Raw genomic sequence first — 27,477 nt, forward strand, 5'->3', positions numbered from 1 at the left:
CAACTGAGCCCCTGCGCCACAACTACTGAGCCTGTGCTCTAGAGCCCACAAGCCACAACTACTGAGCCCATGTGCTACAACTACTGAAGCCTGCACGTCTAGAGCCTGTGCCCTGCAATGAGAAGCCACGACAAAGAGAAGCCTGTGCACTGCAACGAAGAGTAGCCCCCGCTCACCGCAACTAGAGAAAGCCCATGCGCAGTAACGAAGACCCAACACAGACAAAAATAAAAAATAATAATAATAATAAATAAATTTATTAAAAAAAAAAAAAAAAGGGTGCCTGAACCCCAGCTAATGCTAGATGATTTTCATTCTACCATCCCGACACTTTTAGTTTAGCAAAATACAGTAGCCCGGACAATACACTTTATTCTGTCAACTCAGTCCATAGAGTTGAAATAGTGGAAAGTTCCTTTGAGTGGGAATGGTTTGGGACCTTGCAGTGACTGAAGATGGCACCTTTGCTGCTGGCTAAACCTCTCTGCACACAAACGGATGTGAGGATATTGCCTTTTCAGTGGACTGTCTTATTTTTTAGCAACGACGCTTAGAATAAAGATGATAAAAAGGTAACAATCACAACCACCACCACAGGAATAGTTAACCTCTATGGAACATTTATTATGTGCCTAGCACTGTGCTAGGTGCTTTTTGTATGTCATCTCACCGAATCCTTACACCCTGCCTATTGGTTCTATTGCTCTTCTCATGATATACACAGGAAACAATACCCAGAAAGGCAGCTCGAAGTATTTTCAGCTCTTTCTGAATCCAGAGTCTGAGCCCTTGATGATAAACATCATCCCCTACTGCCTAACCTCTAAATTCCCTGTTTGTTCCTTAAGCTTCCATGAATGCACCTTCCTTCCAATTTTTTTCCCCTACATTGCATGGTGAACCTTTACAAACCTGCCATTTCAAACAATGCTGTTTTACAATTTCTGGCGGTCCCACGATTGTTTACAGACTGTAATGCCTGATGGAGCCAACATGTTTTAATTTTCACATTAAAAAAAGAATTTCCAAGGGGAAAGAGCATTTGATGGAAAGGCAAAACCTTTACAAGCACTCAAGGAGGCATTAAAATCCAAATTTCCAAAATACAGTAATTCCGTTAAAGTTGTGACTTACTCTGGAGCCCAAGGGGACACTCATCCTGACCAATCTGTGAAAGCCATCAGCAGCCAGTAAGCCTTCTGGGAAGCAGGATTAGAGCAGCCAATTCAGCCTCCGGCAAGGAGACCAGGCTGCTTCATTTAGTTTAAGTCTCACTGAGATGGTTTAAAACACTCTCTGGGAAGAGATACTTGAGCAAAGCAAACTGCAGCCTTGCAAGCTGCAGCTCTGGTACCTGACAGTCCCCGTCTACAGCGTCACAGCACACTGGAGCCCTCCCCTGACTGTGGCCATGGATGCAATGAATAGAAGCAGAACTCTCTCGCTGGGGAAATCACATACGTGCCGAAGTTATACAAGAGCCACGCCTGGACCAGCGGACGGCATCACAGCTGGTACAGATCACTTAGCCCAGTGTGATTTGGCCAAGCTCGGATTATTTATGGTTCATAAAACTCCCATGAGACCCCAGCATATTCTAAGACCACATAACAAAAAAATAATGGGATTAAAAATCTGTATTTCATCGCAAGACCTCCATGGCAGATTAGTAATGCTGTGATTGGCTTTGGAGAAACCAAGAGCAAGGAGAGCTAACTGTGAACACTCTTCCAAGAAACCCAATGCAGAGAACGCACTGAGTCATGTGTTTCAGCCAGGCTGTGCAGTCATATTCTGGAGCTCTGTCACCATTTCTAATCTGAAAGCACTGGCTAAAATTCAACCTAAATAATTCCAGCGCCATTTCTTCACCTGGAAGTCTCAGCTAAGTCTTCATTTCCCAGAGCCTCTAATGGTTTCTGACATCCTGAGCCGAAATGCAAGAACACAGCCAGGTGCGTGGTTTGTTTTTAAGCCCTCTCCCCTTTTAGTATGATTATTTTTTAAGGATAGCTACACTTCTTTTAGAGAAAAGCTGCTTCTAAAGCACCAAGACGTAAGTGTTTCTTCAGGACTTCCTAGAGCTGTGAAATGTCACTTTGCAATTGAGCTTTCGAATAAGCATAAAAAGGGAAGAGGTGCCAGAGGGCCATGGAAAACAGCCACCTGGCAAGATAACGGAGCCCCCATGTCCTGCCCCCACCCCATGCAAAGCTTCTAGATCTAGCTGTCTCATCCTTCCTAGAAAATACGCTGTTGTTCTATTTGTGAATTCGAATAAATTTCTCACCTACCTCAAGGGAGGGTGAAGTTCCCAGTCTGGATGGAAGCTTCCGCCAGACCCTCTGAGCTTGTCAATTGCCCCAGTTCACTTTTCCCCTGGGTCTGGCTTCTAAGAATGCAAGCAGGACTGCAGGCAGCCAAAGCATCTTTTTCTGGAAACCCTTCTCCAAATCTGGACCCTTCCTGAAGCCAGCAGCAGCAGGCTCAAGCCAGGGCTGCTCTGCATTCGCTCACGGAAACAACACTGCTGGATCGAGCCCCTCTTGGGATCCACCAGGCAGGGGAAAAAGTGTGACTTCTTCCCTCCCTTCGGATCCGATCGCCTTCCTGAGAACCCCAGTTTTGTCTTAACTCCCCTTCTTCACGACAATCTGCAGGAAGTCACAGAACGAAGCTTCAGCGTCACCAACTGATCCTGAGCCAGACCCCGGGGAGACCAGTCAGCTGGTCGCGGAGCCCAAGATACTGAACCAGGAAACGTGCAGCTCCGCCAAAAAATAATAATAACAGTCGGCGGAGCTGCTGGTGGTGCCGAAGTCGCTGTTGCAGTGCTCGCATCCTCCGCATGCTAATGAAGCCGTGACGTCAGCAAGTCAGTCGAGGCATCTGGATGTCCCGTCCCCTCTGCCCAGCGCTGAGATTTATTTACATGTAAATTAGCCTCACCTTCCAACTCAATAATCCCCAAGCCAGGAAGAGGGGAAGAAAGCCTTTGCTGGATGCAAAGGCCCTAGCGACACAACCTCCAAAGGGGTACAAAAATATCACATAAGAGAAGAGATGCTTTAAAGATACACGCCTTTTTTTTTTCTCTCTTTTAAAGGCTGTGCTCTTATGTGCCAGGGATCAGACCTGGGCACAGTTATAAACCTGAGCACCTGTTTCAGATTATATGCTACACCAACCCAGGCGTGGAATCAGAGCTTTTTTTTTCCCCCCCTCCAAATGCCTCTACTTTCTTTTTCTTTCTTTTCTCTCTCCAACTTTCATTTCAGGGTATTTGCTGGCTTGGGACTATGTTAACCTTGAATTTTTTTGCACCTCTGAGATAAAACACAAATGACTGCTTTCCTCACGTGCTTGGGTGTTGAATTAGCCCCCTCTGTCAACCCCTGACCCCAGCTCCAAGTAAGCATGAGAGATGACAAAGCATAAACCTGCCCAGGGGCTTCTGAGGACCCTTGGACCCTTAGAACATACTGCTTCCATCTCTCCATTTTACAGATTAGGAAACTGAGGTTCTGAGTGGAGAAGAGGCTTTTCCAAGGCCACACAGGGATTTCAGCAACGGTGGGCCAGAACTCACATTTCCTGGACCTCAGTCCATGACTTTGTTAAAGACCTTTGGGTCTCCAATCTCCATCTTTCTGTACCAACAAAGAGGCCTATCCAAGCAATCAGGAAGAAAGAACTCTATAGTATTGGGTAGCCCTGGGTTTGAATCCTGGCTTTGTTGGCTGCTAGAGATGTGACCTTGGACAAGTCACTTTAACACTTGGTGTCTTCAGTTTCTTCATCTGTACCATCCCTTCATTCAATAAATACTTTCTGAGCACCTAACTCTGTGCCATGAGCTGTTCTAGGGACTGCGTATAGGTACAGTGTTTGCTCTGAGCTTTAGTGCAATGAAGTAAAGATACTGAGTGGAACTGCGGTAAGGATGGATACAATACCAGTAACAGTAAATAATAGTTATTTCTGGTATTTTCGATGAAGTCAGAAAAATTCACTAAGGTTTTCCTTCCACTAGGATAGCCATTGTATCTCTCCTCTGAGTGTTTCTGTGGTCATCTTTTATTGTTTAAAATCAACTGTTCTTTCAATGCTGCCTATGCAGTATGCTGGGCCAGGGGAGAGGCAAGAGCAAGCCAATTCTCTGGACTCTGTGCCTGTGATAAGGAAACGCTGTGGGGTCCTCAGGTGGAAGGTGAGTGAAAAGCTGGGGAGGCTGGGAGAGAGGTGTATCCCATCATGTGCAGAAGTGTCCCCGAGGACAAAGCAGCCAGCACGGCTCCGTGCCCATACTCCCCACTTCCCCGCCTGAAGAACCCATCCCATGAGCTCTGCCCTTCCAGCTAGAGCTCCTGAAGCTTCAAATGAATTTCTTTGTTGGGTGTGGGGAAGTTAAATTACGTCCTTTGCTATGCATAATTGTATTAATAATGCTTAATAACTTCTTTCAAACTGCTTCTCTCTGGTTCACAGAAGACCTTTCATGGTGAAAATCACGGGACCTGGAATAACTTTTTACTAATAGAAACTGAATACAAGCGAGTGAGTTATACTCTGCTATACGTCTCCATCACATGGAACTCAGAGCACGTGGGGAAGCAGATGGTTCCCCCGGACCACAGTATCCTTCAATAAGAAGATTACCAAATATACCAGTTTAGGGCCACCAACGGCCAAGGGAAAGCAGTGACACCCTACTCCGGTGTGGCCATGGACAAGTCACTTCAACTTTCTATGCCCCAGTTTCTTCATCTGAAGATGAGCCTCTCTGATGTACTTATTATCGGTGTGATCATACGAGAAGTATGAGAAGCAATTCACAAGTGACGGACAGGGAAGCAATGAAGAGGAAAGCAGAGCAGAGAGTGAAAAGAGATTCATCTTCACCTGGAGTAGATCTGCCACGTGACCGTCCATTTCATAAGAGGGGATGATATGACATGGGGTCTGGAATGGAGTGCCTGCGGTCAGACCTTGGCTCTGACATTTGCTAACTCTCTGATTGGGGGCCTGAGGTTCTTATCTATAACAGGAGGGACAATAATAGGGCCTACACTTGCAGGGCTGTTTTGAGGATCAAATGATCCTCAGTGTGAAGTCCTTAGCACTGAACCCAGAACACAGCAAATTTTAGCCACTGGTAGTGGAAGTGATGACTTTTTACTATTCACTTTGGCACTAACTAGTTAAGGACTAAAGTTCAAAAGTCAGCAGGAAGTGGGTAAACAGAAGACTGCCAAATCTTCCCCATTCCTAGGGCATGACTCAAAAAGTTCACCTAATGTAGGTGAGCTGCTGACACACTCTTTCTCCATGAAGCAACACAGATACTTTTCAATGGCTATGAAACTGGGAAGCAAGAGAAATGACCAAGAAGCCTCAGGGGTCTCTCCTTCTGAATCTGCACAAAAGAGCAAAATAACTGTGTTTCTGGGAAGCATGGGTCCTTCACCCATTCATTCATGTAACCATTTACTCATTAAATGAGCTCCTATGTGTCAGTCAGTGTGTTAGCCCTTAGGGACATCATGGTGACCAAAAAAGACATGGGGCCTGCCTAAAAAAGCTTAGAAATGAGAGGGGAAGAGGGGAAGACAATTACGTAAGCAATTAGAGTGTGATGCATATTATGATAGGTGCACGTGCAGAGTTCTCGAAGGTCTGATTGCAGTCAGGAGGGGGAGGGTGCAAAATCACTTTGCCAACGTCCTTTTGACAGCATGTGCTCTGTGAGTGCAGCTTAGAGGTGGGGGAGCTGGTGATCTGTGCACCACTCTTGCACAAGATGACTGAAATCACAAAATCCAGAGATCGATAATTCCTTGTGACAATTATTTTCATCCTGGAGAATATTCTATTCCAGATTTTTGGAAAATACGCTGTTAGGAATCAGACAAGGTGAGGCAACAACTACTTTGGAAATTTCAGAGATCTGGTAAATAGGGGCAAAGCTCGCCCTGTTTTTACACAACAGAGTGAAATTGCACATTCATGACAGCAAACTTCTTGGGGGTGGGGGAGGGGAGAACAGGCTATGCCTATGAGACCTTCAGAACCTTCTATTGATATAGCACAATACGATATTTACATAAATGACCATAATTGCATACAGTATATAGGAAGAGAGACAAGGAAGACAAGATTGGTTGAGGCTGCAGTGATCAGAAATCAGGAAGAGTGTGATGTGAATCACGTTGAACGTCAAAAAAAATGTGGGGGGGAGGGGAATGTAAAAACAAGGCTATGGGGGGAAGGCCTTACTAAGCATGGCACAAAATCCAGAAGCCGTAAATGAAAAGCGTGCTAAACGTGCCGAGGTCAAATTTTAGCTGGTAGAGAGGGTGCTGCAGACACAGCAGGAAGGGTACAAATATGAGAGAAACATGTTAGCACAAGTGCAGAATTAACAAAACTCCTCTGCACGAGCACAAGATGGCAGAGCAGGACCAACAGGACAGTGGCAGGTAATGACAAAGAGGCCGCTTCATACATGCGAGAAAATCACATCATCTTTCCATTCCAGCCAGCATTAGTCGAAATCTTGTTAGAGGATTATGGGGAAAGGGTAATCGAATCACCGCTGGTTAGCTTACAGAAGAGAAGGGTAAGTGATGACAAGGACTGTGGCCTCCCAAATGAAGGGCTTTAATGAGGACGGTCATAATGAACCATTTTTTATCTCCATCTCCATAGGTGTAAAATAAGAAGGAATGGATTTTCAAGGAGCTAAAGAGGGATTTCACTGGAACCTAAGGAAGACGTTTGAATCCGGAGATGATAAGAAATGGCCTGGGTCACTCAGAGTAGTGGCAGCACCTTTGTTCTTAGGAGCACTTTACGAAGAAAAAGACAGCACCAGTCCTGGCTGGTTTAGACTAGCACCTTCTGGCTCTGCTATTGCGAAATCGTAACTACCATATTACCAAAGTTTCAAACCACTTATCTAATAGTAAGGGGCTTAAGTTCATTTAAGTTTATATTTATTTTAGAAAAGGTAAGGATGTGTAATTAATATATATATACACACACACCATATACTGTAAGTATATATTTTACATATATATATTTTTAAAGAATATATTCTTTAAAACATATAACTTATGTTATAAATATATTATATAACTTATAAACATATTCTAAACTTCTTTATATATATGAACTTATTAGTATGTAATATATATTATATATTTTATATTATATATTATATAGTTTTAAAGAATATATTCTTTAAACTTATAAACTTATGTTATAAATTAATTATCATAAACTTATAAAACATATTATAAAACTTCTTTATATTATGGAACTTTTAGTATGTAATATATATTATATATTTTATATTATATATTACATATTTTTTAAGAATATATTCTTTAAAACTTACAAACTTATGTTATAAATTATTATATAACTTATAAAACATATTATAAAACTTCTTTAGATTATGAACTTTTAGTATGTAATATATATTATATATTTTATATTATATATTATATATTTTTAAAGAATATATTCTTTAAAACTTTATAGTATGTATGTGTGTGTATATATACATATATACATACATACACATGTATATACACACACATATTGATACATAATATAAAGAGAGAGAGAAAGGGAGAGATTGATTTATACAGTTTTAAATAATCTACTCAAGAGTAGTTCTCTGACATTCTGATTTCAAAATCCAGCAAATGTTTCAAAATGAGGGAGAGGAGGCTGACAAAGAACTGTTGTATTAGTTGGGATGGGCTAGGCTATTATGCAGTAACAATCATAGATCTCAGTGATTTAACACAAAGAAAATTGATTTCTCACTCATGCAAAGTTGGCTGGAGGCCCAGAACCTCTCCAGGCACCTCCATTCCAAGCAGTGACTCAGGGATCTAGTCTGCTTCTTTCTTGTGTATCTGTGATCTTAACACATCATTTCCAGGTTACAGCAACAGAAGAAGAGAGAACTGGAGAGGCTTTTAGGTGCCTCAGCTTACAGGTGAGTGACATCACTTCTGTTGGTTAAACTAGTCCCATGGCCTCGCCCAGCTGCAAGGGGGCTGGGAACTGTACACCCAGAAATAAGAGGAAAAACAGATCATGAGGAGCCCTGGTAATGCCTATCACAGCTGCCCATTTTTATTTTTGCCATGTAAATTCATTTGTAAAAAATAACACAATGTTCTAAACCCATAATGTCTTAAAACAAAGGTATGTTTAACATCAAAGAAATGATAATCGTCCTCAATGAATACTAGAGATCAAAGTTGCATCTGTTTTGCCCCAAAAGGAAGTAAACAAAATATTCTCGATTTTTATTAACTTCCAAGCAACAACATCTAATCCATGTAAGCAGAAAATAAATGAAAACTTGTGAAGCTTCTATGCTGCAGGTAAAGATAAACAAGGCACCTGAAGGTGGAGCTGCCTTCATAAGATAGAAGTGCTCAAAACAGATCCTCCTCAAGCGATTCTAACCACTTTTCCAGTTCAAGCCTATAATAATCTGTCTCCTGCAGCAGGCAGGGCATTGTCCTGGAAAGAGCCCAACAAAAAGACCTGCACTGAAATCCAGCTCTATTACCTCCTAGCTGTATGATCTTGCTAATTAACAGCCCATCACCACCTTTTCTAAGCCTCAGTGTCTCTATCTGTAGAATGGAGACATCTATCTACCAAAGTTTAGGCAGGATTAGATGAGTCACTTTCTATACAGTGCTTTGTAGAGTACCTCGCATGTAACAGGATATACACTACAGTAGCATATACTATTACTCCTCACTTGGTTTTCAGAGAAGGGAGCAAGAATGAGAGATGCAACCATAAATGATGAAATTGTTCATGCTAAACATAAGGATGACCCCCTCACCACAGCACCCCCTTCTTTCACATCCATTTATATAAGATTCCATCATCATAAGTGCTTCTCAGACCATGGACACATTTCTCTATCTTGTGAAAAATAAACTGACACACTTTACATCCAAAAAAGAGGCCTTCCTTTTCTTTTTTTCCACCATCTTAGGAATCAGCCACATTTCATACATTTTAATTATTCTTGATCCCAATAATCTAATGCACAAAATTTTAACATAGCCTTTTAATCCTCTTTTAATTACATTAATTCAAAGGAGAAATACAGACAAGCAAGTGTGGGCAAATCAAAATGAAAGACTGCTCCCTTCCCCCAAAAGATTAAAAACTGCATCAATGATTTGAACATGTTTTGAACACATTTCCATGAAAATATTGTTAAAGTGACATGATGTGCTAGCAAACATTACTTTTGTTTTAGGTAAAGAACGCTGCACTTCATTACAGCAGCTTTTTGTAACTACTAATTTTCATTAAACATCAGAATAAAAAGCTGAATTTTCTCTATGTAAAGGACCAGAAGAACAGGCACGGATTGTACAGGGAAGCTTTGGTTTTCCAGCACTTTCTAAATGCAGGCATTCAAGCCCCTGCATGCTTCTTTTGGGAGAGAATGCTGGAAAAAACGGAGGATGCCCTGGAGAAAGACTGAAAAAAAGACTCTGCCTCATAAAATAGCAAACTGGCAACAGAGATCCGTCTCAGGAAAATTATCCTGGAACACAGAGTGTCACAGATGTACCAACTGACATACTATCTTTCTCAAAGACTGGGAAGGACTTATATCCCAGGTGTTTTGCACACTTTATCTCATTTGGTCCTCACCATAATCCCAAACCGTAGCTCTGATTATCCCACACTGATAGATGAGGTTCAAAGGGGATAAAAGAATGACACAAGGACCCACAGCTGAGATTTGGTCCTGGGTCTGATTACCAAGTCCATATTTCTTCCTCGAATTCAAAGGTTCTCAGCCATCCCCACAAAAACCAGGTGTGTCCCAAACAGGATGCGATATGTTGGAATTAACTTATTATTAAAAAACAGAGAAAAAACGCAGAAGGTTCCCTGGTCCCCCAGATTAGATGCATTCCTTTGTACAAAACTCAATAGTACTGCTGTCTTAGATGTGGGTCCTTTCCTTTAGAACTTGTGTCCTGTTTCACGGTTTCTACAACCTTGCTTAGCAGTTCTGCTCCATCCATGTTCAGTGTTAATGATTACCTGATGAACATCTCTCTCTAACCAGACTGTGCATCTCTGAGGGCACGGACATGCCTTTTCTGGCTCACCATTCTATTCCAAGCACCTAGCAGAGTACCCGGTGACCTGACAGCTAATGAATATTTGCTGAATGAATAAAAAGTTTGACAATGACTTTTCCTGCCTGGAAGTTAGAGGGAATTCAGGATTATTCCTGTAAGAACATCTCTCCGCTCACGTGCATTGCAACATGATTGTGTGAGTGGGAAAGGAAAGGACGGAGTAAACCTCTCCGACTTTCTTCGTCTAGCTTCCAGGATGTCACATTCTCCTGGTTTCCCTCCTACCCTCTGGCTGTTCTTCCTCATCCCCCTGACAGCTAAACACTGGAATACCTCAGGGCTCAGTCCTGGAACCTCTACTCTTCCCTCTCTACCTTCACTTCTTTGATCCAGTCCAGGGTCTTAAACACCATGTCCATGGCCAGACTTATTCCATGAACTCAAGGCTTTACAGATCCGTCTGCCTATGTCACGTCTACATCTGGATGTCTGAAAGGCTTCTCAAATTTAACAAGTCCAGACCTCAATTCTTAAAACCCACCCCCCTCCCCCCCAAATGTGCTCCATCTGCAGCATTCACTATCTCAGTTAATGGCAACTCCATCTTTCCTGGTTAAGAACAAACACCTTCGAGTCACCCTTCACTCTATTCTTCCTCTTGCCCTTGACAGCTAATCCAGAAGTTGGCAAACCACATCCGACCAGCCAAATCCAGTCTGCTTCATCTTTTTGCAAATACCATTTGATTGGAACACAATCTTGCCCATTCATTTATTTATCGTCTACAGCTACATTCATGCTTGGACAGAACTGAGTAGTTGCCACAGAGACGGGTATGGCCACAGTTACTATCTGACCCCTTACACTGAGTATTTTGTGACCCTTGACTAGTCCTGTTGGCTCTACCATCAAAATGTACGCAGAATCTAACATCACTCCATCACCTCCCCTATTCTCACCCTGCTCCAAGCCGCCAGCATCTTTCTCCTGGATGGAGATGCAAGCCACCATCAAATCTCGCCTCTACTTTTGCCCCCCTTCAGTCTATTCATAAAACTACAACCATAGTGATTCTCTGAAAACAAACATTAGAGCATGTCACACTTCCCCTCAAAACCTATCAACGCTGCCCATCTCAGAGCAAGGCCCTTGAGATCTAGGCCCCATGATTTCTCTGACAGCATCTCCTGCTACTCTCCACCCTGCTGTCACTCAAACACTGGTCCCCAAACACACCAGGCACATGCCTGCCTCCCGATCTTTACACTTGCTCTTCCCTCTGCCTGAAGTATTCCTCCTGCAGATGGTAGCCTGGCTCACTCTCTGATCTTTTCAAGTCTTAAAAATGTCACCTCCGTGAGGGCTCCCCATCCTATCTGAGACTGTCCTCCCTCCTATCTTCTTAATACTGTCAAACCTTTTCCTTACTTTATGTTTCTCCTTAGCACTTAGCAACCTTAAAATCAAATTTTTATTGAGATAATTCATAAACCACACGGTTCACCCATTCAATAGGTTTTACTATATTCATAGAGTTGTGCAACCCTTATCAGAATCTAATTTTAGAACACTTTCACTAACCCCCAAAAGAAACCCCTTAGCAAGTAGTAATCGTTCCCCATTTGCCCCACTGTTCTAGCACTAGGCAAACACTAGTCTACCTTCTGTCTCTAGAAATTTATTCTGAACATTTCATATGAATGGAATCATATAATATGTGACCTTGTGTAACTGGCTTCTTTGGTTTAGTATAATATTTTCAAGGTTCATCCATGTTGCAGCTTAGACGAGAGCTTCATTCCTTTTCCATGGCTGAATAATATTCCACTGTATGGATATATATTTTATTTATCCATTCATCAACTGATGGACATTTGGGATGTTTCTACTTTTTGACTAGTATCAATAATGCTACCATGAACATTTGTGTCCAAGTTTTTGTGATGTATGTTTTCATTTTTCTTGGGTATATATTTAGGAATGGAATTGCTGGGTCATGTGGTAACTCTGTTTAACACTTTAAGGAACTATCAATGTCTTTGTCAAGACTGCAAAACCAGTCATTAACCCTATTAGGGTTCCCTTATATGCGATTGGTTGTTTTTTCTTACTACTGCTTTCAAGATTTTCTCTTTGCCTTTCAACATTTTTACTATGATGTGTCTCAGTGTGGCTCTCTTTTCATGTATTTACTCGGAGTGCGTTAGCTTATTGGATGTATAGACTAATATCTTGCATCAGATTTGGGAAGTTTTCCACCATTACTTCTTCAAATATTTTTTTCTCTTTTTTCTTTTTTTTTCTTTCCCCTCCTTTAGTTGGTCCCATTATGCATATGTCGTATGCTTAATGGTATCTCACATTTCTCAAAGGTTCTGCTTTTTTTTTCCTCATTCTTTTTTTCTTTTTCTCCCTACTCTTCAGACAGAATAATCTTTTACTGGTTCACCTTCAAGTCTGCAGACTCTTTCTTTCTCCAGATTAAATCTACTAGTAAATTCTTCATTTCAGTTATTATACTCTTTAACTCTAAAATTTCCATTTTTAAATAATTCTTAAAAAGAATAATTTCTCTTTATTGATATCCTCTATTTGATGAGACACTGTTATCATGCTTTCCTTTAGTTCTTTAGATAGTTTCCTATAGTTCTTTGAATATATTTATAATAGCTGCTTCGAAGGCTCTGGTAAATCTGACATTTAGGTCCCCTCACAGACAGTTTCTTTTGCCTACTTTTTTCTCATGTGTATGGATCACACTTTGTTTCTTTGCATGACTCATGATATGTTTTTGAGAACTGAACATTTTAGATAATACACTGTAGCAATTCTGCACACTGCCTCCCTCTTCCCTTTCCCAGGAGTTTGCGGCTGTTTGCTTATTTGCTTCGTGACTGGCTAGTCAAGCTGAGTGAAGTCTGTCTCCCCTGCAGTGTGCAGACTCTGACGTTGCTCCTCAGAGGACAGGAGCACCGTCTCCCTGAGCACCCGGCTGGTCTATTATTTATCGGATTCACACCCAGCTATTAGCCTCCACTAACTGCTAGCTGATTATTCTACTTACTGTTTCCAACCAGACCCTGAAGCATAAATTGCTCCACCGTCTCATCTGACTGAAGTAGGGCTCCTCTGCAGAGGCAGGGTGTTGCCAGTCTTTGAGGTTGTCCCTCCCAGGGGGAAACCATAGCCCTAGACTGAGATCTAGGGAGAGATGGAGCCCCCCCCCTTCTTGGCTGCATACTTCCAGAGTAGAATTTCCATCACACCAATCTGTGTTGGGGGAGAACAGGGGAGATGAGCGGGTCATGGCTCAAATGCCATACCCTCTCTGTTCTTACCAAGATTTAATAGATTTTCTTGAATAGCAGTTTCTCCATTTGTTGCATACACTTGGGACAATTTTTCGAAACCATAAATGCTTGTTTTTTTTTAATAAATAATTTACAGCAGTCAAACAACTGTTTCCCTGGTTAATTTAAAGGGTGTGCCATGCTTCTCACACTGCCATTTTGAAGTTAATGTCCAGCACTTCACACTCTTAAATCACTATATGATTTACTTGTTTATGTTGCTTTATGCTCTGATTCCCTACAGAGCCCTAGAATGTACACCCCATGCCGTGGTGAGCGGGGGGGGGGGCACAGAGTTTTGTCAGTTTCAGTCAGCACCCTAACTAACCTCAAAGTCTGGAACAATGCCTGGTACATAGTAGGTCTTCAATAAATACGGGTTGAACGAATGGAATACCCATGAACAGCAGCCTATCTTATGTAAGCCAAGGCTGACCATAAATCGCCATGGCTGCTGATTCATTCATGAGACAGTTATGGATAACTGCAGTCCTATATTTCCACAGAACATTTTTTTTGCAGTTCCCTCAGAAGCTGATCACAGCCCTGGGAGACTGTCACACCCGTGACTGTTGTCAGGCAGATGACTGATGGAGAAGAAAGAGTGAGAAGTATAGCTATGGCATACATATCCCTCAACCCCTCAACCCTCTGTGCTGGATTCCACCTCTGCTCTTTTTCATCTTAAATATTCTTTAACATCTATAAATAGCTTGCTCTAAAGGGCGTCTAATTTATCCTGGTTTGAAAAAAAGTCCTGCTATAATGGAACTAGTCCTGGAAATGGAATCAGGAAGCCTGTGTCTGATTCTGGGCTCTGGCTCTTGTGGTCTGGGTGCCACTGGGCAAGTTACTTAAACTCTCCATTCTTCAGAAGCCTCCTCTGAAAAACGTGAATAATGGTGAGAACTGATTGTAATATCTTTTCTTGTCGTATGAGGTCAAACAACCTTTGCAAGGCATTTTGCACAGTGTCACACACACCCAGAGCACTCAATAAGTGTTAGGTACTATTATGATTATCTGTAAAACAGAAATCAGAGACCTGCTCAGCCATCACACTGGGGTGATCCGTGAATTTAATGAGAGAGTGGCTAGGAAGGTAGATTGTTCATGTGGATGTATCATGCAAAATTACCTTCTTAGAGCTACAGAACGAAGTCTTTCTGACCTGCTGGGCTGAGAAAAAGCCTCACCAGTGTTTGCTTCTGTTCTAATCCATCACGCTACTCCTCCAGGCCTGTGCTCCCATGACTCAAGCCCCAGGCTCAACGAGGCCCTGGAGGAGAAGTGGAAATCCTGTCTGAAGACCCTCACCTTCCCTCAGGGAGGAAGTTCCTGGAACAAGGCTATCATTTTGAACTCCGTCTTCCAGCCACCATCTTGCTCAACAGAGGACCAGGCGAAGGCAGAGTCCAAACTACAAAAAACATATCTGAACTTGAACTTCCAGACAAAAGGAGCGGTGGAAGAGGTTTACTTATCCACCATAACCTGCTTCCCTTCAGAGAAGCGGGTCGTGTTTGACCTAACATGAGTCTGAACCACCAGGAGAGCCAGTGTCTGGCGGAGACAGAAACGTTTCCAATGGCCAGGGGCCTCTGGGTATCAGGCAGGACGTGTCCAAGGTCAAATCCTGACTCTGCCCCTTATTATTAGCGGTGTGAAATGGGACAAGTCACTTTTTCTCATGAGCCTCATCCAACAATCTCTGCCTCATGGACTTTCTGGACTATATGAAATAATACAGGCAAAGTTACCAAGCACATAGCAGGTTCTTAAAAAGCGTTAATGCAGTCTGAGTGTAAACGTACCACAGTCAGGACGGTGAGGCACCATCCCAAGCCCTCCGACTGGAGCGGCGATCGGCACCCGCGGATCAGTCCCCCGCCCCCCGCCTGTATTCTTCCCTGACTCTGAGGCCTGCGGAGCCCCTGACAGCCGGGGCGGTTTCCCTCTTGCCTTGTTTATGCTGCCTGCTCTCCACGACACCAGTGCAAGCAGGAACCCTGCTGGTGTGTCTTCGGGGTCACCAGGGGACAGGCCCAGATGGATGTCAGAGCAGGCTGCTGTGGTGAATTATTTAGCACCCCTGCTCCGAGGTAGCAGCCCCTGACTCATCAGGCAGGAGCCACATTCCTCTTCCCTTAAATGGCACATGCAGAGCCCTGCTAGGGGGTGGGGCTGGCACAGTCTTCACTGCTCAACTCCTCACAGCTGGGGCGGCTGTGGAAGGAAGGGATGTAGGAGCCCAGCCAAAAAGAAGATACACAGAAGAGGAGGTGCAGCTAGCTCCAAGGAGGAGAGCCACATTACTGGCAACCAGAAACACCAAGAATGAAAGAAGGTCAGGGTCAGCCAGTGACCGGAGACAGCTGCCCCGAGAAAACAGGGATGTTTCTTGGAGGGATCCTTTGGCAGAGATGAGAATCATCAAGTGCTACCCATGGACACTCCAAAGGCCTCTAGTCCTTTGGGAGCTCCAAGGTGACTGCTCTCAGGAGCGCCTAGCCACAGGGACATTAGCGGAGAGAAGATTTATAAGCCAGGTTTGTAAGTAGCATTTACTGTACACACAACATCTCACTGAACCCTCCTGACAACCCTTCAAGGTTATATCAATAGTCCTTTATCACAGATAAAGAAACTGAGATTTGGAGAAGTCAAAATCGCCGTAACTGCAAGCATTCATCTAATTACTGAACCTATTTCCTTTTTCTCCTATTTATGGCTGTTCTTGAAACTTCCATTTAGCCAGCTGAATCTGCCCTTCCCATTCCATCCATCCTAGGTTCGGGTTCATCTGGATATAAGGGACGCTTGAGTGGGGCCAGTTATGGGGGGGTCAAGGAGAGCAGTTGGAAAAACAAGGTACCCCAGGGCTAATGGGCAAGTTCCCGTGCTCGTCATGAATGCCATGAATGCAGGGTTAGGCAGTTACAGCCCCTCTTCATGGAGTTGTGGGACGCGGGAAATACAGGCACACCTTGGCGATACTGCAGGTTCAGGTCCAGACCACCTCAATAAAGTGAATGTCGCAACAAAGTGAGTCACATGAATTTTTTGGTTTCCCAATGCATGTAAAAGTTATGTTTACACTACACTGTAGTCTATTTTTTAAAAATATTTATCTTTTATTTTTGGCTCCGCTGGGTCTCAGCTGCGGCATGCGGGATCTTTCATTGCGGCGCACGGGCTCAGTTGCCCCGTGGCATGTGGGATCTTAGTTCCCCGACCAGGGAACAAACCCGTGTCCCCTGCGTTGGAAGGCGGATTCTTTACCACTGGACCACCAGGGAAGTCCCATGTAGTCTGTTAAGTGTGTATTATCTCTAAAAAAAAAAAATGTACATATCTTAATTTTAAAATACCTGTTGCTAAAAAATGTTCATCATCTGAGCGTTCAGTGAGTCATAATCTTTTTGCAATAGTTTAACACCAAAGATCGCTGATCACAGATCACCATAACAGACGTAATAATAATGAAGAAGTTTGAAATACTGCGAGAATTACCAAAATGTGACACACAGAGACCTGAAGTGAGCAAATGCTCTTGGAAAAATAACACCGACAGACCTGCTGGAGGCAAGGTAGCTACAAAACTTCACTTTGTAAAAAAAACACAATATCTGCAAAGTCCAACAAAGTGAAGTGCAATCAAATGAGGTCTGCCTGTACTGAACACTCTCGATACAGTGAGAGCGTCTTTTCAAGCTAAGGGAGTAGGGCCTGGATGCCCTTCTAATTGAGGAAACAGAGCAGCTCTGTAGGACTCTGAGGATCCAGAGAGTCCTTCACGTCCCTGTGTGGGCCATGCAATGCCTCAGTGAGTCTGTCCTACGGGTTCTATGGACTTCATTCCTCTCCCCTGGCCAACTCAGCCACCTGCCTGATAGAGTGGGTATACTGAGGCCGCCCACACAGCATGGCGCATCTGAGTTCTTGGTTCTCAAAGTGTGACCCCGACTAGCAGTATCAGCTTCCCCAGGGAACCTGTGGACCAGGCAGAGTCTCAGGCTCCGCCCAGACCTACTGAATCTGGAGGTGGAGCTTGGTCATCCCAGTTTTTACAAGCCCTCCAGGGGATTCTGCAAGTAGGCTTAAGTATAAGAGCCAGAGGTCTAAGTAATCACCAGGAACTGCTGTTGGGAGCCAAAAAAGAAGAAGGGATGAACAAGGGCATGAGACAGGAGGGGCTTCTGAGGGTCCCAGATGGCAAGCTGAAGGCCTGGAGACAGAATCTGGCCCACATAAGGGTTTTACTGAGTCTACACCAGAGGTCAGGAAACTGTAAAGGGCCAAGTAATATATATGTTAGGCTTGTGTTCTGTGACTCTGGCACAGCTATTCAACGCTGCTGCTGTAGCCTGAAAGCTAACAACCTGTAAGCAGATGGGCGTGGCTATGTCCCAATAAAACTTTATCAAAACAGGTGCTGGGCTGAATTTGGCCTGCCGGTTGTGGTTAGCCAACCCTACATCTGGAACAACAGCTTCTCTTAAAAAGTAAAAATAAAAACACAAAAGCACTCAGAAGATCTGGCCATTCTGAGCTCAAGTCCCCAAAAGGCAGCAATCAGCTAGAGCTGAATGGGCAGCCCTCTTCCCTGGGGACACTGTCTCTAGTTTTCCACAGTCCCCACAGATCTTCTCCTAAATACCAGGGCAGAGCCAGTTCACATTATTATCCTGCTCGTTTTCTCCTTTATCTACTTATACTGACATAAATGTGCATTTGTACATACACATGTGTATGTACATATGTATGTATGTGTGTGTGTGTGTGTGTGTGTGTGTGTGTGTGTGTATTTTAACACCCACAGGCTTTCAGTGCTTTATTTTTACAGAGACGCCCGTACATCTCAGTTTTTTCCAAGGGCTTTAATACCACAATAGTATGAAGCCTGGTTTAGAATTTGGGGATGGGGGCTCCAGCCCTAGAACTGACCTTGCAGCTATAACTTGAGCCAGACTGTGGCCCGCTCGGAGGATCCTCCTGTGTTCAAGTGCAGAAATCATCCTTCCCTTCCTTCCCTCTCAGGGCTGCTGTGTGAACAAGCCAGCAGTACCACCCGGGAAAGCAGCAAAAAACAGCCTAATGGTCAGCAGTCCGAATCACGCCTTCAGGATTGGCCAAGCAGGGGAATAGATCGTTTTTATTTTTGTTTTGTGTTCCTCCTACATCAGGTATCTAAACACCTCCCTAAATCAAAATGGATAATACTCCACAGCATTGGTCCTCTCATTACTCGCCGCACATCCTATGAATGACAGACCCTGGAAAGAAATCCCTCCACATACGTTATTTTGCTCAGATCAGCTAAAGATTCTTTGGGAAGCTCAGAATAACAGGTGTGCCTTCTACTCCTCTGTTCTCTTTCCTGTAGGCAGTATAAGGGATCAGAGGTCTTATTTGGAACCTTCTACCCTCACTCAGTTTTCCTTCCTCCTCTTCCCATCCTCACACTAACCCCAATAAATAAACAATGTGCACAGGACGATAATGATCTTTTCTCAAAGAAGGAAAAGGGCATATTTAATGTCACCCTCTCAGCAGTCTACCTGGAACCTTGCATTTTAATTTTAACTCAAGTTACATGAACACAGTACTGTGTTCTTCTAACTATGCATTTTCCTCAGGGGCCTTTCCATCAAGGAAATTCCTCCACTTAACCGCCCCTCCCCCTTTCTTCAACTTGTATCCCTTTCCCCACCCTGTCTACTCCAGAAAAGGTCTCTTGAAAGAAAATACATAAATCTTCACCTTATCGGAGTGGAATGTTTGCACAAAGAATCACAGAGATTTCTTTGATTGGTTACACAAGTTAATTTTCCATTTACATTATAGAGCAACAATTTATTCTACAATAAAACTAGCCAACCCTAAGAGTCCACTTCAGTCGACACCTTGGCAGGGGGCCAAGATTCCTGGACTCTTTCCCTCCCACCGCTCCGCCTCCCTCGATCCCACAGGGCCAGGCCACCGCTACTCTACAGCTGCTTCTCTCTTTGGGTGCGTTTCGCCTACTCCATCTCCTGTGTGTTTAAGACAGTGAGCGCCAGTCTGTGAATGACAGTCGGTGGGTCCTGCCAGCATTAACGGTGGAGCCAGGAGCATACCTGGCCATCTGTAAAAGCACTGGTTGACTGAGGTGTTTATAAAAGGCAAGAGACAATGATGAGAGATGGCTGGGATGATTAACCAAGCACTTACTGTGTCCCAGTCATCCCGAGATAGGGAAGGAATATTTCCATTTGAGGGATGAGAAACATGAGGCGTAAGAGTGTAAATGATGGCCCTGAAGAAGAACAGAAAGCGACAGAACAGGGTTTGGAACTTGGGTCTGTCTTGTACCAAAGCCAGTGACTCTTAAATGCAGACATGTATTGAGATGCACTTGTGTACACAACTCTAAAAATAGGGATACCGACCGTTGAGCATAGGCACTTTTTATTTACCTTCTGTGAAAGGTGGGAAAGAGGACGCTCCTAGGCTGGGTCCAGTGTGTTCCAGATAATTCTTTGCTGTGAGGGTCTGTGCTCCATACGGTACAGTGTTTGTCAGCATCCCTGATTTCTATCCACCAGATGCCAGTAGCACTCCTCTTCCCAGTGGTGATAACTAAAAATGCCTCCAGACGTTGCCAAATGTCCTCTGGGGGCCCCTTAGGGAACCACTGGTCTAGTAGTTTAGAGACCCTACCTTGCAACAAGTCACTACTGCCTCTTTGGAGGACATAGAAGGTAGAGCTTAAGAGCACAAATTCAGGTATCAAACATGCCTGAGTCAGAATCTCAGCTCTGCCACTTACTAGTTCTGTGAACTAAGAAGTATTCCACCTGTTTGAACCTTTCCGTGTAAAATGGGGGCAGATACTAGTATTCTGAGGATTAACTGACAAAATGTAGGTGAAGCCCTTAGCTCAGTGCCTGACACAGTAATAGTGCAATGATGTCAGCTGTTAGTATTGCGATTAAGAAAAACAGATGGGGCACACCAGTCAGAATGGCCATCATCAAAAAATCTACAAACAATAAATGCTGGAGAGGGTGTGGAGAAAAGGGAACCCTCCTACACTGTTGGTGGGAATGTAAATAGGTACAACCACTATGGAGAACAGTATGGAGGTTCCTTAAAAAACTAAAAACAAAACTACCATAAGATCCGGCAATCCCACTCCTGGGCATATATCCATAGAAGACCATAATTAGAAAAGATACATGCACCCCAGTGTTCACTGCAGCACTATTTTACAATAGCCAAGATGTGGAAGCAACCTAAATATCCATTGACAGAAGAATGGATAAAGAAGATGTGGTACATATATACAATGGAATATTACTCAGCCATAAAAAAGAATGAAATAATGCCATTTACAGCAGTAATGGATGGATCTAGAGATTATCGTACTAAGTGAAGTCAGACAGAGAAAGACAAATATCATATGATATCACTCGTATGTAGAATCTAATTTTAAACAATGATACAAATGAATGTTTTACAAAATAGAAACAGACTCACAGATCTCGAAATCAAACTTATGGTTACCAAAGGGGAAATGTGAGGGGAAGGGATAAATCAGGAGCTTGGGATGAACGTACACAGACTACTACATATAAAATAGACAACCAACAAGGACCTCCTATATAGCACAGGGAACTCTACTCAATATTCTGTGATAACCTACATGAGAAAACAATCTGAAAAAGAATGAATATATGTATACGTATAACTCACTTTGCTGTACATGTGAAACTAATACAACATTGTAAATCAACTATAATCCAATAAAGTTAAAAAAGAAAAGAAAAACAGATGTCAGAAGGTGTCAAACTGAGTCAGCTCAGCTCATAGGTGAGTAAACTGAGGCTCCAAAATCGGAGGTATTAATTGTGATCAGGACCTAGTCCACTTCTTCAAAAATTACGCATTGTTGGCCATGGCACCGGTTGGGTTGTACCCCACAAGTCTGCAAGCCCTGTGCTGGCTCAGCCTCATGACCGAAGAAAGAGCCTGCAGTAAGCGACAGAGAGATTAATGGTTTAACGGATGGGGGGATCTTACACGTCAGGCCCTAGAGCGACACCCCAGTGTGTGTGGCAGACAGCAGGCAGGACGTGGCAGGAGGTTACCAGTTACAGGGGGAATTGACAAGTATGTGTTAGGATCTGTGATTAAGAGGGAAGGTCAGGCAGCTGAGTAGGGTATAGGTGAGGCAGGGACTGGTAGAGCAGGGGACGTACACAGAGCAAGAGAGCAGCCACCTTGGATGGCCTGATCATACAGCACACAATACCTTTAATCGTTCCTGCCCCATACAATTGTATCTTTGAGCCCCCTAGTACATTCCTTCTGAATTACCCATGTTCTTTCATCTTATAATTGTTAGTATTCCCACTTGTGGCAGCCAAATAATGGAATGGGACGAGTTAAGTCTTTTAGGAAAGTACCTACCATCCATTAGATGGAGCAATCGAAGACAAAAGAAAAACAAACAGGAGAAAAAGAAGTGCTAAATGCATGAAATCCCAACAGTGGCTCACAGAGACCCTTCCAACATTTTGGAAGTTACAGTATCTTGGCCTTGATATTTTGCTGAAATCAACCCCGGTCGTGGAATACCTCATGCTGTTTGATTTTGCTCAGTGAAAATGTTTGTTCCACCACTTGGTAACCACAGCTAGAAACTGTGGGATCTCAGTTCAAGTGGAAAAACACCATCTCAATATGCTCCAATTTGTATACTTATTTGTGCCTTGTCTTTTTAAGGGAAGTTATGAGATGAGCTAGCTGGCAGAGGGAGTCATGTAGTAGGTCAGGCAATAATTAGTCTCTCACTTGAAAAAGTTGGGGAAAATTATCTAGTCATATTTAGAAGGGAGCTTTCTCTGGCCGGGGTTGACATTTAATTACCCTGGATTTAGTGGATCTGTGCTGGACATTTTGATGTTGGCCACTAGGTGATGACGATGAAAGAAAAAACAGTGATAAGCCCAGAGGAAAAAGAGTGAATGGGTGGTGTGTGTGTTTGTGTGTGTGTGTGTGTGTGTGTGTGTGTGTGTGAGAGAGAGAGAGAGAGAGAGAATGAGTATACTCACACATGCCTTCAACAAACCACAATTTCGCATAATCTATGCCTCATTTGGTCACCAGGATTACAGGAAGAATAAGGCACAGTCCTTGACTCAGAGACCACAGATCGATAGATAGAAAATAGAAAGATTTAACTGCATACGTAATACACATATATGAGTACATTGAGGTTGTCCGTAGACCAATGGTTCTCAACTAGTATGTTAGAGCATACAACAGTATACACTGAATCCTTCCAAATTGGGCTGTCAAATTTTGATCAATGAGTATAAATTATTTTTGTACTCAATAATGTATGCTACAACATTGAAATTTAACCTAAAGAATGTGGAATTAAGCTATTTAGCCATTTAGATTCAATGGATGAATTATTACTAATATGGGGTAAGAAGCATAGGACAATTTCAAGCCAAGTTTTCTGAAAGGAAAATTGTGTGTTCACTGGACAGATGACATTGGAAAATTTTCTTTCAATTTTCCAAAGCTCGCTTTAAAAAAAAAAAAAAAGGTTCAATTCTAATCCCTTAAAATGTCCTGCCAAAAATTCTAGTATTTTCAAGTGTTTCATAACAAAAAGGATTAAATGGGTAGATGAGGAAGAACAGCAAAGCTGCCTCTGGGGGTATACGGGGTTTCTCAATCTGGGAAAACTGGGAAATAATGGATCAGAAATCTTTGTAGTCAAGGCTATATAAATGCTAAAGGCTCTCAGGTCTTCCCACCATCTTTCCACTTAAAAAATTTTTTTTTTATTGAAGTATGGTTGATTTACAACTATACTTCAAAAATTTCTGCACAGCAAAGTGATTCAATTACACATATAATTTTTTCACATTATTTTCCATTATGGTTTATTACAGGATATTAAATATAGTTCCCTTTGCTATACAGTAGGATCTTGTTGTTATCCATTCTATACATAATTGTCTGCATCCAAAGTACTCAGTGCATTCAAAGTACTTAGAAACTCAGGTTTTACATGTTGACTGCTGCTTCTGTTTGCAATGAGGGTTCACATTCACAACAACAGAAGATCTTAAAAGAAAACTGAGAACCATGAAGGCGTGCTATGTGTCCAGGTAGACTTCAGGAGGATGCACTGAGCCCTTCCAGGGTTTTCGAGAAGGTCATATAACTGTTCCTTCAACTAGGCCAATCATTTAAATCCAGGGAGGCGTGGAGGAGATCCCTCTTTGGGTTCCAATGGATGATTCCTAAAAAGGTTCAAATTCACTATAACTGACAGCTAAGCATTCTCCAGCCAAAGATTCTATGGTTTGAAATCCAAATGTGGCCTCAGAGAGTTCTCAGGCACAGAAGAAAGCAGGGGTGAAAGGACCAGGTATCTGAATAACCATGTGTTCTCATTTTGCCAATAAACCTGGTACTTCTGCAAAGATGAGTTTCTCTCTTTTAAGTGATAGTTTACTGGGACTTTTCCTATTGGTCTGCGTTCTCCTGAATATCATTAGAGAACAAAATCCCTCCTACATTGTTGGTGGGAATGTAAATTGGTACAGCCGCTAAGGAGAACAGTATGAAGGTTTGTTAAAAAACTAAAAATAGAATTACCATGTGATCCAGCAATCCCACTCCTGGGCATATATCCAGAAAAGACCAATGCTCTAATTAGAAAAGATACACGCACCCCAATGTTCATAGCGGCACTACTGTTAATAGCCAAGATATGGAAGCAACCTAAATGTCCATCAACAGATGAATGGATAACGAAGATGTGGTACACACACACACACACGAATATTACTCAGCCATAAAAAAGATGAAATAATGCCATTTGCAGCAACATGGATGGACCTAAAGATTATCATACTAAGTGAAGTCAGTCAAAGACAAATATTATATCACTTACATGTGGAATCTAAAAAAAAATGATACAAATGAACTCATTTACAAAACAGAAATAGACTCACAGACACAGAAAACAAACTTATGGTTACCAACGGGGAAAAGGAAATTAATTCCTAATTAAATTAGGAATTTGGGATTAACAGATACATACTACTGTATATAAAATAGATAAACAACAAGGACCTACTGTAGAGCACAGGGAACTACATTCAATATCTTTTAATAACCTACAATGGAAAACCATCTGGAAAAGAATATGTATATATAGGTGAATCCCTCTGCTGTACACCTGAAACACCGTAAATCAACTATACTTCAATAAAAAAAAAAAAAAAAAAATCCCTCCTGTGTACACGCCTTTTCCTTGGAAAACCTCATTGCTATAACGGTCATTCTAAAACTTTATCTGAGGGATCTTAGCGATGCTATTAAAAACAGAGCTCTGGTGTTGGACAAGACTTTAGTTATCTCAGGTAACTCTGACCCAACCTACAGCCCCTACACGTCCACCATTTAACGTTAGAATAAAATTCTCTTTTCTCCCTTACTGATCTTCTGGTTTCTCCACTTGATAAGGCCTGTGGTCTGGGTTCAACTTATATCATTGGTTCTAAAATTTTAATGTGCAACAGAATCACCTAGCAGCCTTGTTAAATAGAGACTGCTAGGCCCCCAACCCCAGAGTTTCTGCTTGTCAGTGGGTCTGGGGTAGGCAGAGCCTGAGAATTTGCATTGCTAGGGAGTTCCCAGGTGCCAGTAAAGCTGATACTACTGATCTGGGGACCACACTTTGAGGACCACTCAATTAGATCCTTAAACACGAGAGGCAAAGGCATTCCTAGAGAGTTCAGCCCAGTTCACAGCCAGAGGTCTCAATCTCCCATGCTATGCCCCTGCCTTCATTTCAATAAAGTTCCAGATCGAAAGTGTCTTCATAGACTTCTCAGGTTTCCCTGCCCCTTAAGACAGTGAGGAATTCCAGAGAAGGAGCGGGGAAGATCCGTCCACATGGTTCATTCATAGCTTGTCAATACTTATTCACAGGAAGGTCTTCACGGCTCAATCAGAAGTCCATTTTTTAAAAAAATCATATATTCGAGATCACATATTTGAACTTCTCATTTTGTAGATGAAAATTCTGAAAGCAGATCATGAGACTAGTCTAAAGCCAGAGTGCTAGCTCCTAGTAACTGGCAGAGTTGCACCTAGAATCTAGGATTCTTCATTGGTCAGTTTCCAGTACAGAATCCTTCTCTGGCAGGCCAGGCTCCCCGATTAGATGATATATTTTAATTATCTATATCATATTTTTTTCTCATTTGAACAGAACGCTCCTAAAATACAGTTTAATAATTGCAGCTATTACTATGCATGCATTTTAACGTGCATAAGATACAAGTGAGGTGTTTTTTTTTTGAAGTGGCACCATCCTATTTATATTACCTTGCCATGTGATTTATAGGCTACAGATTACCTTTAAGCATTCTGATTTAAAAAGAGCAACGCTCTAAAATTACTATTATCTTCAGGGAATAAAGACATTTTATTTTACAATCTTTTTGTCTTGCATCGTATATAATCTTCTGTAACTTACTGAGTCAGGCTTTAATTGCAGGTGGATCCTTCTCATTCCATTGTTTAGCTGTGCAAAATTTTGCAGCAATTAGAAGCAAGACACAAAGTTCTTTCCCCTTACTTAATAAGACACCATTTCAGACTTCCCTGGTGGTGCAGTGGTTAAGAATCCGCCTGCCAATGCAGGGGACACGGATTCGAGCCCTGGTCCGGGAAGATCCCACATGCTGTGGAGCAATTAAGCCCGTGAGCCACAACTACTGAACCTGTGCTCTAGAGCCCGCGAACCACAAGTACTGTGGCCTGCATGCCACAACTACTGAAGCCCAAGCGCCTAGAGCCTGTGCTCCGCAACAAGAGAAGCCACTGCAATGAGAAGCCCCTGCTCACCGCAACTAGAGAAAGCCCGAGCACAGCAATGGAGACCCAACGCAGCCAAAAATAAATTAAAAAAAAAAAAAGACACCATTTCAAATTTAAGTTATTTAAATTTAATATATTAAATTTATTTTAATTTAAGTTAAGTTTCACAATTTAAGTTACCTGGGCCATAAGCATGACATAGGATAAAATGAACTACTTTCTCCCTAAACTTCCTTTAGCAATGTATTGAACTACAAAGACTTCACATGAGATAGGCCTTCTGGTGTGGGATACCACTGGGCTGACAACTCCAACTGATTCTTAACGAAGACAATTAATTTGATTAGGAGTTACACCATGGAATTTCATTTTCTAATGGGCCTCAAACACAAGTGGCTGTGTAAAATCATTTTGAGATCAAAGTGACTTTGGGTCTGGACTGGTTTTCACCGGCCTGTCACCAACTGAGAAATCAGCTCCTCGTTCCTTAGTTGGGTCAGGAAAACTGACAGCCTTCCCAGGGTCTGCACACCCCAATCCTTAAAATTTGAAAACCCAACCATCCTCTATAAAACTTATGTAACTGGAACTTTACTCACTGAAAAATTTAGCAACAGAAAGCTATGCACATAATACTTCTTTTTAAAAAAAGGCAGCCCACCCTCTCACCAGATGAAAATTAAAATTCACCTTAGAAATAATTCATGCAACATCAGTTAATTTTCATGAGTCATTCCCACTAACTTCTTGCTAATGATCTGTCCTGGCAGAACACTGTTTCACCTAACTCCTCTTCCATCTTCCTTATTCATTTCAATGAAAGCATTTAATAATAGCCAAATAGCAAATAATAAGGCAAAAAAGAAAAAAAAAACTTGCCAGTCAACTCCAAAGGAAAATTGCCTCTCTTCTCCAATAAGTTTCCAATCAGAAAGGACCAGGAAGATGTTAATTAAACTGCAACCAGCATGGGGGTGTGGGGACACCCACACGTTCAGGCTCATAATTAAAGTCTGCTTCACATAAACAGCAGAAGGTCAGCCTCTCTGGCTGTCAGGCCAGTGGTGACTTGAACC

At 42.5% G+C, this 27,477-nt stretch overlaps 1 protein-coding gene across 3 annotated transcripts in view; it reads right to left on the minus strand.

Annotated features, from left to right (window-relative positions):
• PRICKLE2 (prickle planar cell polarity protein 2) overlaps positions 1-27,477 on the minus strand; it is a 337,544-nt gene that overhangs the window by 121,781 nt on the left and 188,286 nt on the right. Inside the window, exon 1 of one of the 3 annotated variants that reach the window (XM_036870262.1) lies at positions 2,295-2,582. The exons of the other annotated variants lie outside the window; for them this stretch is intronic. The gene's annotated coding sequence lies outside the window, so the exon portion shown is untranslated. Of the gene's footprint in view, positions 1-2,294; positions 2,583-27,477 lie in introns of those variants that run through there. 3 annotated transcript variants of the gene reach the window in all.

The sequence above is a fragment of the Balaenoptera musculus genome, chromosome 11, assembly GCF_009873245.2.
Source record: "Balaenoptera musculus isolate JJ_BM4_2016_0621 chromosome 11, mBalMus1.pri.v3, whole genome shotgun sequence".
NCBI lineage: Eukaryota > Metazoa > Chordata > Mammalia > Artiodactyla > Balaenopteridae > Balaenoptera > Balaenoptera musculus.